Source organism: Ursus americanus, chromosome 19 (genome assembly GCF_024610735.1).
Source record: "Ursus americanus isolate L20-20 chromosome 19, mUrsAme1.1.p, whole genome shotgun sequence".
Lineage (NCBI taxonomy): Eukaryota > Metazoa > Chordata > Mammalia > Carnivora > Ursidae > Ursus > Ursus americanus.
The window spans coordinates 34,549,335-34,565,513 of NC_142145.1; the positions used below are offsets into that span (position 1 = coordinate 34,549,335).

Below are 16,179 nucleotides of genomic sequence, written 5' to 3' on the forward strand. Positions count from 1 at the left end.
GTGGGACTGGATCCCGGAACGCCGGGATCACGCCCTGAGCCGAAGGCAGACGTTTAACGACTGCGCTACCCAGGCGCCCCCTAAGATTTTATTTTTAAGTTATCTCTATACCCAATGTGGGGCTCAAACTCACAACCCCAAGATCAAGAGTCCCATGCTCTACAGACTGAGCCAACCCGGGCGTCCCCTAAAACTTGCTCTCTTTTTTTTTTTTTTTTTTAAGATTTACTTATTTAGTTATTTGAGAGAAAGAGAGAGAGAGCAAGCATACAGAGGGAGAGGGAGAGGAAGAAGGAGGCTCCCCACTGAGCAGGGAGCCTGATGTGGGACTCAATCCCAGGACCCTGGGATCATGACCTGAGCAAGGAAAACGCTTAAGTGACTGAGCCACCCAGGTGTCCCAAGACTTGCTCTTTAAACTGACATTCTTGAGTATACCCTTGCAAAGGCTCTCAAGGTTTTAAAAAGAAATTTTACCCTAATTTGTGTCGTACGAAAGACTTATTCTTTTTGGTAGAGGCTGCTTTTCCCTTATGAATTGGTTTTTCTTTCCTGGTTCTTTGTATGTAATCTCTTTTTCCTCCTTCTGGTACTCTAATGATATAAAACTTAGGCCCTTAAGGCTCTGTTCATTTTTTCCCCCAATCTATTTTTTTCTTTCTCTTCTTAAGACTGAATAATTTCTATTGATCTATCCTCAAGTTTACTGATTTCTCCTGTCACTCCATTATGCTGATGAACCCACCTGGCAAATTTTTTTAGATATTATACTTTTAGGTTCTAAAGTTTCTATTTGTTTCTCTTTAATAGTATCTATTTCTCCACTGAGAACTCCTATCCATTCACTTCAAGCATGTTTACCTTTATGCTGTGCGGAACTGTATAATAGCTGCATTAACGTCTTCACCTGGTAATTCCAATGTCCGGGTGACCTTGGGGTTGACATCTGTTGACTGTCTTCTCCCTTGAGAAATGGTTATAATTTTCTTCTTCTTTTGTTCTGTAGGTGGCATTACTTTGAGTTATATCATGGACATTTAAAATGTTACATTGTGTTGACTCTGAGTCCTGTGGCCTGCTATAATCTGCCAGAGAGTTTGTTTTAGTAGGCAATCAAGTAGGCAAGTCAGTGAGGTTCAGACCGCAAGTTCTTTCTGACTTTTCTCTGAGCAGTGGTTCTAATTTATATTCAGTTCTCAGAGCCTTTGGTATGTTGCTGGGGATCTGTCCTATGCACGCACAGCAAAGTTCTTATGCTGGTCATATACAAAATGAAGGGACACTCTTACCATGATCTTTCTTTTCTGAGCTGTCCCTCATGCTCTTTCGCTCAGAGGAGCCTCTTTGCCTGGTTCCTTTGGCAACAAAGGCAGGGCAGCTGCAGCTGGGCAACTGGTCTGTGTTTGGGGCAAAGCTGGGAGAAAAGGGAGAAAGGGAGAAAGGGAGAAAGGGAGAAAAAACAAGGGGAATCCCTCCACACTCCTTAGACTCCTGGGCCCATTTCCTTGATTTTCCTGGCCAGAAAAATGAACTTTCTATCAGAGTTTTAGTTGCCAGTGCCAAGCCATGAGAGAAAAGAAACAAACCAAAAACCAAAGAGTAGGAAACTTACCCCCAAACTGCCTCTCCAAGTTTCGATTTCTAACCACCATCTGCCTGCTTTTGTCTACTTACATGGCTGCTTTTGCATTTCCTCCAGAGTTTTTAGTTCTAATCAGCAGAAAAGGTAAGCTATAAGGGTTTACCCCATGATAGCAGGAGTATAAACTTTCTAAAATATCTTTTATGAAAGTCATGGAACTATGAACTTCTATGGAAATCATAGAAACTAGCTGCACAAACCAAACCACAAAATCTTAATAAGAAAAAAACAAAAAATAAAGAAGAAAATATATTTCTTCCTAAATCGTACCTGTTAATATAAAACAATTATCAAGATGAAAAAGGAATTTTTCGTAGCCAAGTGTCTGACCTGATGAAGTCAGACTGCCAATTGGTCATGCTGGTTATAGAGAAAAAGACCAAAATAATTCCTGAAGAATTTTCTACTGTTCCTTTTTTAAAGTAACTTTTTGGGTGAGGAGTGAAAGGAGAAGGGGACAAAGATGAGCAGAAGCCAGGAGTTTAATATTGGAAAGTCAAAGCATCAGCCAGGCGCCTCAGGGTGGTTTCCTTCCATTTGGACATCTTGCAGTGTCACAGACACAGACAGGAAAGCAAATCCAACGTGTACGTCCAAGTGAGACACAGGCAGTGTTCTGACAGATCCAAATGGCTAGCTCTACACATAACAAAGTTTCTCCTAAAACCTTTGCCAAGACAGTGCATCTGATCCTCAGCCTCCTGCTACAGTGAAGGCTGGATGAAATAAATACTATGATCTCTCTTGGAATTAGAAACATTAAAGAGTACAGCAAAATAAAGAGGGTACTTCAGAGAAAATTCTTTAGCTTTTCTCAATCTGCAAATGCTAACATCAGAACTCCAATACAAAAACGCAGAGCACTCCTCCTTCTGCCTGCCCCCTTCCTCGCTTGTAGTCACTTCTTGGTAAAGGTTGGTATACTAAGGGTGGGAACATGATTATTTTTCATATTACCTTCTGATAGCTTCCCAGGTATGTATTTGCTTTCTGCTTTTAAACTTTAGAGCCCTTTTAAGACACTCAGTAATCAATGAGAACACATAATAAACATTCTCATCTACTCCAATAACAACCAAACAACTGTGTTACGATCCTGGCTCTTCTCATTCTAGCCTTATATATAATTGACTTTGAGGAACTTATTTAATCTCCCTGGCCTCCATAAAAGAGGATAACAGTGGTGCCTCAGAAGCTTAAGGGGTAAGACTTATATGTCCACATATATGGAGTTTAAAATAGTATCTGGTACAGAGTAAGTGCTATGTAAATATCATCTATCATTATTACTGCTGTCATTATTAAAATAGGTATGAGTCTAATGAGGTAGAAAGGTGGGAAAAGAATAGACTTTAGAGTCAGACAGAAGATTTGGTAGCATGCCTGCCACTGGCCATGTAACCTTGGACAAGTTCCTTAGCCTTAGAAAAGCCATTTCATCATTTGTGAAAAGGAGACAATACCACTTATGGCATTTTGAGGATTAATAAAAGATAGTGTTTATAAAACAAATTACACACAGAGAAGGGATCAATAAATAATAAATAACAGTGATTATTATTATCACCATCACCAAGCTTCTTTTCAAACAATAAGGGATTCTTCTGCCCTCTGGAGAAGTCACGCTTTTTACTTAGAGTTCCTTGAGGGAAACCAGAAAAATGCAAATTTAATTTCACTGCAAACCACTAGCCAAAGGAGAACTTTCCTTTATTCCAGGAAAGGAGAAATAGGAGAAAGGTGCACTTATCTAACAGTTTGCCAAATCCAATCCTCTGACAAAAGTATATGGAGTGGTTGTCTTGTTAGAGGTCTAAGTAAGGACACATTAACAAGGCAGTTTCATCCTGTACGTACTGCTCATTTTAAGAGCAATCATTTCACCTTGTTGCTTTACTAATGTATCAGTGATTCTTCTGTACTAAAATGGTTTTTGATTTGAGATCTGTAAAAATACAATCAGAGCTTTGATTAAAGTTGATGGATTAAACAGAAAAGGAATGCAGGAAAGGAATATAAAGAGGTACAGACACACAGGGATAAAAAAAAATTAGAAAATATACCAACAAAACTTTGGGTGTTGGAAAGTAGATGGATATATTGGTAACTGAATTAGCCTGAACAAAGCAGAATCCTAAATCAGAAATAGGTTGATTGGTATTAGCTCAGGAATGGGAAGCACTAGGTATTACTAAAAATGGGTGTTAAAGTGAGGCTGAAAGGAGGAATGTTGATTGGAAGTCTCTTTAAGAAGAAGACAGTAGGTTTTAGAAGATTAGTTTTTAAAAGAAAGAAGATATACAAAGTAAAATAAGCAGTGAGAAGTCAAGAAAGCACCCTAGACTATGAGAACCACATGCAGCAGCAGAAGTAAAGAGAGATGAAAAATTTTTGAAAGTAGAGCATTAAAAATCATGTGATACTAGGAGTCAATTTATGCTGTGCCACTAATTAGCTATGTGAACTACAGGGCCTAAGTTTCCACTTCTGCAAATGAAGGAGCGGATGAGATGAGTGGTTCTCACCCAGGTTTCACACAAGTATCACCTGAGGACAGAAGACCTTCTCAAAAATCATGTCCGGAATCCCATCCACTGAAATTATGATTCCTGATTATGTGTGTTATAGAAAAAGCTCCCCATCACTGAAGAAGGTGATCTCAAAAACCCATTTCTAATTTCAACACGCTTTGTACTTCAAATAATGAAGAAACATAAATATAATTAAACTCACTCAACAGAAACCCATTGCGAGCTTTCCTTTAAACCATCTTGAAGCACACCAGGGACAGGCATAGAAGAGTAACAATATGAATTTACTCCACTAATGAACATGTTTGTCAAATGAATGAATGTATCCATGGTAGTATTGTCATGAGTTTAATTTTATAACTCCAATTAAATATGTTCATTTCCAACAAACTACTATAGGATACAAACTTTCCTGATATGGAAAGTTTATAAATGGATTCATGAAGTATATAACTAATATTCATAAGTCTATCCTAGATGTCCAGCTGACTTTACTTTGATGTTGCTGTTTCCCACAATTGCTTCAATTCTTCTGTAACAGCCTTAGGTTTTTTCTTCTTCTTTTTGTATTATTTGAGAAGTAATGAACACAGAAGTAAAAATACAGGTATTAGGAAGAAATAAAATGAAAGGCAAAATCAAGAAAGAGAAATCTCTGTCCCCTACTGCCAATCCCACTGACAGAGGTAGACCCTCTCCTCCACTTCTGACGTTAGTTATTCCTGTGTTACCTCCACAACTTTACTATGTGTAGATGTCTATTTCTTCAAATATAGTTATATATTAAGGAGATCCAGCATTTTCCTAATTATGAAAGATGTAGAATTTAGCCCACTTATACTACTACATCCTTTAAAATTTTTCTTAGCTATGTTTTTATCTTCAGTTCTATTCATTACCTTTCTCACTTGAAAAAATAATTATGAGCACTACTTGATCCATTACGTTAGACTATATCTCCTGACTCCCTGTTCTGCAAAATGGGAAAGTCAGTATCCATACTTCCTTCCACCTCTATGCCTCCCCATCATATTCCAACTTTTAACACTATGCCATCTCTTTCACATCATCGAGGTTTTAACATTTGTGTTCTTCTCAGAAATACTGACTGGATCTTCCATGCTTTGTGTACAGACTTATTATGAAAACAGAAAGTCTACACACACATACAATAGGTAAATACTTGTTACAGCAGACATAGGATATGTGATTAGATTAATAGAAAGCAAGATGTCAGCATATGGTCACTAGGGAGTATTCTAAATGTAGAGGTCAATGGCATCGCTTTCTAACATTTAACTCCTCAGAATCACTTTGGTTTACATTATTTTGAACCATGACTTTGTTGTTCAGCTTTTCATTTTTACCACATTTCTAAGTACCTCTTTCTTCCAGTTGGTAAGAATACTTGCTGTTCCCTTGGCTCAGAACATTCTTCCTAGGCTCTTCATATGTTGGCTTTTAATATTTGAGGTCTCGGCTCAAGTGCTATCTTCTCACCAAAGGATTGCAGCTGTTTAATCATTATTTGTAGAAATGCTCAATTAAATACTGATTTGCTCTTAAGTAGCTTCTTTCCAGAACTGCTGCATGGCTGTGCTCCAGCACAATGAAAAAGGGATCCAGGAAAGATGAACGTACAGCATTTAAGACACACTGGAACTAGCCCAAAAGTAAAGCTTAAGGAAAGGTCACATGAGGGAAAAAATGCAATTGGACCCCTGCCTCACACCAATCCCCCAAATCAATTCCAGGTGAATTATAAACCTGCATATCAAAGACAGAACTATAAAACATTTAGAAGATGATGTACAAGAGTATTTTATGCCTTGGAGGAGAGAAGGATCCAAAAAGCAAAAATCATAAAAGATGATAAATTCAACTACTTTAAAATTAAGAACTTCTATTTATCAAAAACACATAAAGACAGTGAAAGATAAGCCACAAACTGGCCAACGATGTTTGTAACACATATAACCAACAAAGGAAAACATCCATATGATGTGAAGAACTTTTACAAATCAATATGAAAAGACAAACTATCCAAAAGAAAAGTGGACAAAACCTGATAAGGCATTTCACAGAAAAGGGAAAGGACAATAAACATATGGAAAGGTGCTCGACTCCCCTACTAGTGAGAATTACAAATGAAAATGACTATGAGATGCCCTTTGTGGTTGCCTGCTACAGCGGTGGCCCCAGAAAAACCACACCTCCCAGTAGTCCCTTCCTGCTGACTCTAGTCTGGCCCAGTTACTCATTTTAACCAACAGACACTTTGCCAGTTGTGGACCAAATCTGGAAAAAGATTTGGCAACTTCCATTCTTGCAGGAGGCCCTGAACCTGCAGGTAAGAGGTCTAGCTACTTTGCTAGGTGAACTACAGGGAGAGGCTACCTGGGGAGAGAAAGAAAGGTCCAGCCATGCCAGTGTCATAACTAATAGCCAGTTGCATGAGCCTCATGGGTGACCACAGGCAAGAGCAGCAGAAAAAGCACGCAGTTGAACCTAGCTCAAACTGCAGAATGTTAGTCGTTTGTCTAAGTTTGGGGGTAGTTTGTTAAGTGGCAATAGATAACTGAAACTAAAAGTTATTTTACTCTTTTCGTCTTCCAAAAACCTGGAAGGTAAAAAAGCTGTCAAATATACTGAGGAAAAAAAAATCCATTCAGTATTTTTTTTAAAAGATTTTATTTATTTACTTGAGAGAGAGAGAGAGCACGAGCAGGGGAGAGAGAGAAGCAGACTCCCCACTGAGCAGGATGCTGAATGTGGAGCTCAATCCCAGGACCCCACAATCATGACCTGAGCCGAAGGTAGATGCTTAACCAAATGAGCCACCCAGGTGCCTCCCATTCAGTAAAATCTTAAGACTTTTTTTTTTTTTTTGACCGTATATACTACTAAGCATTTGTGGTTAGTTAACTAAATTTCCAGATATTTATTAGATGCCTTCTGGCACAGCAAGGAAGTAATATGGAAGAAAATTTGTCAAGATTCAAATAATGAAAGACAGATTCTAAATCTTAATTGCCAACTAAAATATGGAATGATTAAGCCACGTTACACCCAACAGAACACTATGAAGCCATTAGGGAAAACACCAAAATATAATGTTAAGTGACAAATACAGAATCCAAAATTGTTAGTACACAATGATTAGAATTATACTTTTCAAATACACAGATAAAAATCATAAGGATTATGATCGTTTTCTTAACGTGTTTTCCAATTTTATATACAGTTAAATTACTTTCACAATATAAATTACACATTTTTTAAAATAAATTAAGGACCAATGAATGAATGGATAGAACAGGTAAGAATGAGGAGTAAGGGGAGCTATTAACTTTTTTGAAGATCTAGAAATCACTATTAACTGTTAACACAAGGAGCTATCTCAATTGAGGGCAAAGCAGAGGCTGCCATTCTCATCAGCAGTATCTACTATTAATATGCTGCTTTTTTCTCTCAGTAAGCACCTGTAATTTGTCAATATCTACCATTTCAAATAATTTTCATATTCTTCGAATACATATTTCCACTTCAGGGAATTAACCCAATAGAAACACTTGCAAACATATTCAAAACTATATGTACAAGAATGTTCACTGCAGTATTCTTTGTAATAGGCACAAATTAGAAAGAATCCTATATCAACAAGATTGATTAAATAAATTATGACACATCTATACACTAAAATACAGAATGGACTTTAAAAAGGATGCCAAAAATACATGTACGTACTCTGCTGGAAAATATATGCAACATATTATTAAGAAAATAAAATCATAGGGGCGCCTGGGTGGCAAAGCGGTTAAGCGTCTGCCTTCGGCTCAGGGCGTGATCCTGGCGTTCTGGGATCGAGCCCCACATCAGGCTCCTCTGCTATGAGCCTGCTTCTTCCTCTCCCACTCCCCCTGCTTGTGTTCCCTCTCTCGCTGGCTGTCTCTATCTCTGTCAAATAAATAAATAAAATCTTAAAAAAAAAAAAGGAAAAGAAAATAAAATCATAAAAATTACATGTATAGAATTAACCCACTTTTCTAAAATTACAGTATTAGATCTGCAGAGAAAAAAATCTGGAGTAGTATACATTAAAGTTAACAGTAGTTATTTCAGAGAAGGAGAATACAGAGGACTTGGAATTAATATACCATCTATTTTTGAATTGCTTAAATATTCTAAGACCAAAATGTGTTAGCATAACAATAACAAAGAAACAATAAACTACCTTAAAATAAACTGTCTTTCCTGGTTTGTGTTCACTTTCTAATTCCATAGCTTTTCCTGGAGTTCCTGGGGCTAAACCTCTCTTCTTAATGATTTAAAGAAATCAAAGACCCAGGTTTAGATGGAATAAAAGCCGGAAAAACTGGGGGAAAAAAAATTGAGTGGGGGCTTCTGTCAGTCCCTCTAGATTTACCCACGTTCTCTCCTTGGTGCCCTATCCGAGGGCAAATGCTAGTCTGGATGGACCACAGATCAGAGCTTAGGCAGTAATTCTGACAAACCCAAATAACAGGGGACATAGCAATCCATTTTATCAAGGGCCCCTTTTCCTTGTGCTTTAAACCAAATGAACACTGGGGGTTAGAAAAATTTTATTCTTAGAAGATGAAAAAACCCTTTATTCACCAATCTCAATTTCATTCTCGAAGTACTCAGTGCTGGTGAATATAGTACCTCCGGACTGACAGAACTGAAAGCCAGGTGTGATAATTAATCCCTAAACTGACATAATAATTCAGGCTGAATGTTATAAGCACAAAAGACGAATAACTAAACATAGGGACATTCCCCAACAGATGATATTTTTGGTTTTCACCAGAATCTACTTCACAATCTCACAAAACCCCAAATCAATTCCAAAAATAATAATGGTAATAATTGGGAAGGGATTGTATAGCATGTACTACATGCAAGGTAAAAATGTATTTGTTTTACATTTATTAATTCATTTGATCCTGGCAGAAACCCTGTAAGTTATATTCCATACATTTTCTGCATTTTGCAGATGAGGAAGTTGAAGCTTGCTCATGTTAAGTAACTTCCCCAAGGTCACAGTAAGTAGCAGAGCCTACTGTTTAAAAACCTAAACATTCTGGCTCTGAAGTCATGCTCTTAGCTGGCATTCAAAGGAATCCTTGAGGAATGAGCAGAAAAACATCTTGTCTATCAAACAGCAGGCCCTAGAGCAAGACTATAAATATAAATCAGAACCCCCAAATATAGCTTGAGGAAGCAGAATGCTGTAGCTTGTCAAATGGTCACTTATAAAATCTTTCACACACACAATATTTAAAAACCATGAATTGTAATCTAGGATATAGCCAAATGCCTAACAACTTCTAGCTCACAATGATGGCTGTCTATTTACTGGTCAGGAGAGTAGTAATTTATTGCAGAGTAAACAGATGAAGTGTGCACAATATCTAGCTATATCCTGTTAACAGGCATGGCGAAAAAAGAATTAAAAAATGGAAATTCCACGTTTTAAAGCTATTTCTTTAATATGTATTCACTTATATAAAGATGTCATAGTTAAAAACACTCAAAAGTCAAGTTATCTGGAGAAAAGATTCATATAAAATTATTTTTAGAAACAGATATTCAGCCTATTGCCATCAGAGTTGATTGCTCTTATATGTAAAATTCATTCAAGTTTCTGCAGGTTTGAAAATACAAAGACTGACATTTAAAAGCCTGTGTAATGTGTCATTAAAAAGAAATTAAAATGGGAACATTTCTACTTGTCAGGAATACACAGTTTGTTAGGGTAAAGACTGTAGTAACGGTTTACAAGTTTCTTTTATGAGTATTAAATATATCATGTACTGTTAAATATATTACAGGGGAAAAGACAAAGTGAAATCAGGGCTGGAGAATTTACTTGGGTCACAATAAGGCCAGGCAACTAAAACCTTAAAGGAAAATCATGCAGTTCTTTTTTAAAAAAAATAGCTTTATTGAGGTATAACTGATATGCAATAAACTATACATTTAAACTGTATAAGCTGATCGGTGTTGGCATATGTATATACCCAGGAACCATCACCATAATCAAGACAACAAACTCCATCACCTTCAAAAGTCTCTGTGTCCCCTTGTAACCTCTTGTACTTACTCCTGCACCTGATGAACCAGGCGAACACTAATCTACTAGAGATTATTTGGGTTTTTCTAGAGTTTTATATTGATGGAATCATATAGTTTGTAATCTTTTAAATCTGGATTCTTTAACTCAGCTTAATTATTTTGACCTTTATCCATGTTTTTGCATGTATTAGCAGTTCCTTCTTATTGCCGAGTAGTATTCCATTATATGGATATACCACAATTTGTTTATCAGTGCACCTACTAATAACATGGGGGTGTTTCAAGTTTGGGGGTATAAAAAATAAAGCTGCTGTGAACAACAGCAGTGGATGTATGCTTTATTTCTCTTGGGTAAATACCTAGTAAAATGGATGGATCATATAGTAGATGTATGTTTTGCATTTAAACAGACTTTTGCGAAGTTGTTCTATGATTTTACATTCCTATCAGCAGCACATGAGAGTTCCAGTTCCTCCACATCTTTGACACGTTAAGCTTTTAAAATTTTAGCCAATAGACAAATTACTTATAGCTGTGTAGTGGTACATTACTGTGATTTTTACCTTTATTTCCCTAATTGTTAATGATATTGAGCATCTTTTCATATGCTTATTTGCCATCTATACATCTCTTGTCCTAATCTTTTGTTGTTTTAATTCAGTGGTTTGTTTCCTTGTTATTGAGTTTTTTACTTCTTTTTATATTCTGGAGGAATCCTTTAGCAGATATTTGTATTCCAATTGTTTTCTCTCAACCCGTGGCTTGTCTTTTCATTCTTTTAATTTTTAAAAAAGATTTTATTTATTTATTTGACTGAGAGAGAGAGAGAGACAGAAAGAGAGGGAAACAAACAGGAGGAGTGCGAGATGCAGGCTTCCTGTTTGTTGAGCAGGGAGCCCGATGCGGAGCTCAATCCCAGGGCCCCTGGATCATGACCTGAGCCGAAGGCAGACACTTATCAACTGACCCACCCAGGCACCCCTGTCTTTTCATTCTTTTAACAGAGCTTTTTGAAAAACAGAAGTTTTTAATTTTGATGAAGCCCAATTTCTCAATTGATTCTTTTATGGATTGTGCTTCTGGTCTTGTAGCTAATGAGTCTCTGACTAACCCAAGGTTGCAAAGATTTTCCCCAGGAAGTTTTATAGATTTTGGTTTTACATTTATGTCTATGATCCATAAGAGAAGATCTAACTAGAATACTCTATCTGATGCCCCATGAATTATTAATTTTATCCCTCAGGTTGACAGGAGCAGGCAATATTCCCAGTTATTATTTTACTTACACCAATTCTGAAATGAAACAATCACTTTCTTGGAAAAGTTTCCATCCCTTGCTCCTTACCAGTTAGGTTTTCCTCATTAGTCAGAATTAACTCCAAAATACCAGTACTTCTTACTACCTCTTTACCATCATTTAGGCCGAACTTCATTACCTATTCAAATTTACAACAATAAGTCTTCTAGCATATACCCAATATTATATATTCGGGAGTCCCTATTCCTATCTTATTCCCATGGCAACCTTTACTTGGTTTTTAGGGTAACATCATCTACTTCCTATTCTGTAGACTCCCACAATTATATTACTTCCATTTTTCTTTCCTATTATCTTTACCCAAATGCTTTTAACTGTGAGTCTGGTTTCTTTATTCTTAAATTCTTAAATCAGTTGTAAGTGCAAGTTGACATTGATTTAGACCTGATTTAAAGGCCTAATTTTTTTCTCAATCTGCTTCTATAATGCCTACAGTTTATATTTGTGATAGACATAAGAGCTTCCTAAGGTGCTATACTTCACCCCTAAGGGTTCTGAGTCTTCAGAAGCATACTGATAAGCATTCATGCTTTCTTCTTTCAAGGTAATACTAGCCTGGCTGAGGGAGAAAGAAATTCATGGTTAAAGGCTCAGATGCAGCTATGATACCATACTCTTGGAGAACCGAGGAAAGGAAATCCCAAAATGAAAAAACAGTGGCAAGGTTTGAGACTGACCTGTAATGAAGAGAATACTCATTGCTGATCACTTGATAAAAGAAACAACAACAGCAGTGACAAGGATTAAAAGGAAATATTTGCTGTTGTAGCCTACAAGAAGTTGAAATAGGGGTGCCTGGATGGCTCATTCGGTAAGTGTCTGTCTTCGGCTCAGGTCATGATCCCTGGGGTCCTGGGATGGGGCCCTACATCAGGCTCCCTGCTCAGTTGGGAGTCTGCTTCTTCCCCTCCCTCTGCTCCTCTCCCCCTACCCTTGTGCTTGCTCTCTCATGCTCTCTCTCAAATAAATAAAATCTTTAAAAAAAATAGTTGAAATAGCCCCATTAGGCAAAAGAGTAGGTATGTAGTATACTACATTTCTATTAACCTCTAAGAAACACTAATGTTCAACAAAAAGCTAGTAAAGAGACTAGATAAAAGGAAAGTTAAAAATAAGTTAAAAGTTCCAAGTCTGAATGTTGATTGAGGCATACACAGATGTAGAAAAGAGTTCACACGGCAGGCCTGAGACTGCTATCCTTAGAAAACCCTGTTTGCAAGGCTGGTCCTTGGTTGCCAGTATGGCAACTGGATTTTGGGAGGATTCGCACTATTCCCTGATGGATAATGGTATTTTACCAGGCCTAAATGGTTTGTAGAAATAATATAGTTTATGCTGAACATCTGCTTTCCTTCTACAAGTCTGGAAATCAGTACATGCCAGGCAAAGGACACCTACATGACCAGTCCTCAGTAAAAACCTCAGCACTGAATCTCTAATGAGCTTCTCTGGTAGAGAGCACCCCATGTATATTAGATGCTGGAGAAATTAAGTGCATCCTGTGTGATTCCACTTGGACAATAATCTTACAAGATTGTATCTGATTTCCTCCAAACTTCACCCCATGTACCTTTTCCCTTTGTTGATTTTGCTTTATATCCTTTCACGGTAAAAAAATCAGTTATGACTATGACTTTATGTTGAGTCTCATGGGTCCCCCCAGTGAATCATCAAACCATTCCCTAGTGGGGTGGTCATGGAAACCCTGATACCCCAGTTTCTGGGTTTAATAAGTTAATATGGTCCCTTGCTGAAAAAGATGTGAAGTGTAGGTGGAACTCAGCTCCAGCTGGGTGTGCTCCTCTATGAGACTGTGCTCTCAGTACTCAGGCAAATACTCTGAAAGAAGAGCACTAAGCAAGCAAGCTTCATTCATGTAGCAGAGCAAGGTAGAGAAAAAAACAGCAGGCACTCAACCGGGCAAGCATACAGGCTTTTATCAAGCACTTATTTCATGTCCAAAGCAGAGCAAAATACTTAAGCCTAAACATCTTTTTGAGAGCTCTGAACACTGCACAAAGGTGTAAGCCAAACAAAGCAATAGATTTATGAATCAACAGAGCATTAAACTGAAAAAAGTTAGTGCCTTGACTCAATCTGGAAGAAGAACTGAAGTTATCAACATGGTTAGCTAACCAAAGAGAATAATATTACCTCCTAATGCCAATGAAAGGCTTTACTGGTACACAGTGAAAGATGGAGGACACTGGACTGAGGCCTCAGTGCTAACCAGTGCTGCATTTGGGGAGACACACAAGTTACCTTTGATGTTTACACTTCCTTCTAGCCTATTCTCTTAACATGTTGCCTCCATAAGTACTATATTTATATCTGACTGCTTAAAAAGCATGATTCTCACTCTTAAAAATACTAATAAGTAAGCAGGAAGATGTAACACTCTAGGGACTGTTTATCAGGGCTTTCTTTTAATCAATATTCTATCTGAAATGAAATAAATCGACTTAGCAAGGCAGCAATCACTCCTATGGCCTGGGAGATTAAGATCATATAACAACACAAGTCAAATGGTGAACTTCAATTCCTAAATTTACCTGACTGCTTCACTCTCATGGATTTCCTCCAGTTCAGTATTCTTAAGATTCAGGGTCACAAGATTTACAGCTGGAAGGAATCTTAGCCAACATCAAGTCTATTCTGATGTTTGACAAAAGAGATTAAATGTTCTCCTCCTATGGCACTTAAAATAGAATATCTTGTATTGTTTTTTCTATCCATCTATTCAACTATCCATCCTTCTTCCTTCCCTTCTTTCCTACTTCTCCTATCCTTATATCCATTCTGTCTCTTTAATCAGAGTGTCATTAAAAAGGAAGTCCTGCATCTAATTCAGGTTTTTGGTAGCTAATGTTGTAACCTGTAAAAATCAGTCTAGCAATGATTATATTTAATCATGACAATCGAATTTTCATTGAGTTTGACTCACTATTATTCAACAATAAAATCTGCTACCAGTGGAAAGGTAAAAACATATGCAATATGCCACAGATTCTTTCTGAAAAGGACAGATTTCACTCAAGCTAACAAGCCCAGCTGTGACTAGTTCATCTCCTCAAGTAGTAAACTTACTGATTATGGGAATTTATAAACTTCTCATATCCAGGCATTAGTCACTACCACTCCAGGTAGTCAGTAGTCATGTGTGGCTATTAAAATTGAAGTAAGTCAAGCAGAGAAAGACAATTATCATATGGTTTCACTTATTTGTGGAACATAAGGAATAGCATGGGGGACATTAGGAGAAGGAAAGGAAAAATGAAGGGGGAAATCAGAGTGGGAGACGAACCATGACAGACTATGGACTCCAGGAAACAATCTGAGGGTTTTAGAAGGGAGGAGTGTGGGGGGATGAATTAGCCCAGTGACGGTTATTAACGAGGGCATGTATTGCATGGAGCACTGGGTGTTATATGCAAACAATGAATCATGGAACACTACATCAAAAACTAATGATGTACTATATGATGACTAACATAATAAAAAAATTAAATTAAAATTAAATTAAATATTCAGTTTCACTAGCCACATTTCAAGTGCTCAAGTGTTACCATATTGGACAATGCACACATAGAACAGTTCCATATAATCGCAGATAGTTCTACTGGACAGCACTGTTCTAGGAGATGTTCTGTTAACAGGGTACTTAGATTCACAATTGATTTCTCTATGTTTTTCCTTGTTTTGCTTGTATTCCCACTGTACCTCATCTGGAGGCTATCATGAGAAACATAAGCATATATCTAAGACACATATAAAAAATATAGGTATAAAAAATAAACAATAGAGTTTTTAAAGTAGCCATGTGGTAGGACTTTATAATTATTATTTCTCTAAAAGATATAGGTTTGGCATTAATTCTAACTGAAGGGGAATAAAAGCTTTAACTTTCCTTTTTTAAATTATTTTATTTGGAAAAGTTATTTAGGAACAATATCAACTGGGTAAAGATGGTCAAAAGGTATAACTTCCAATTATAAGAAAATTAAGTTGTGAAGATACAATGTGCGACATGATGACTGTTGTTACCAATACTGTATTATATGTTTGAGAGTTGCTAAGAGTAGATCCGAAAAGTTCTCATCCCAAAGAAAAACATTCGTAACTACATGAAGGTGATGCACAATAACCTAACGTGGTAATCATTTTGTAATAGATGAATAGATCAAATCATTATGTTGTACATCTTAAACTTACATTATGTTATATGTTAATTATATCTCCATAATGCTGGAAAAAGAATATAAGTGAAAAAAATGAGTAGGAGAAAAAAAGAATATCAAACAATAAAAAAGTTGTAAGAACCAAGTACATCAAAACTCATATACCCTTTACCCAGACTTACATATTATTACATTATACCCCACTTTCTTCAGCATTTGCATATTTAGACATTTGCACACACACACATGTAATATTTTTGAGATGCCTGAGAGTAACTTACATACATCATGACCCTTTATCCCCAAATACTTCAGTGGCCATTTCTTATGAATAGGAATATTCTCTTATATAACCGCAGTACAGTTATAAATTCCATAAACTTTATGTAATCTACCATCAACATTCTGATT

The 16,179-nt window shown here is 36.9% G+C and overlaps 1 protein-coding gene and 1 non-coding gene across 4 annotated transcripts in view; one reads left to right on the top strand and one right to left on the bottom strand.

The window, feature by feature from the left end:
• Window positions 1-16,179, bottom strand: part of KIAA1328 (KIAA1328 ortholog) — a 335,333-nt gene that overhangs the window by 171,471 nt on the left and 147,683 nt on the right. The window lies entirely within an intron of this gene.
• On the top strand, window positions 12,234-12,301 carry LOC123779602 (small nucleolar RNA SNORD2). Its single transcript, XR_006776238.1, has one exon. It is a non-coding gene; the product is annotated as a small nucleolar RNA SNORD2 (small nucleolar RNA).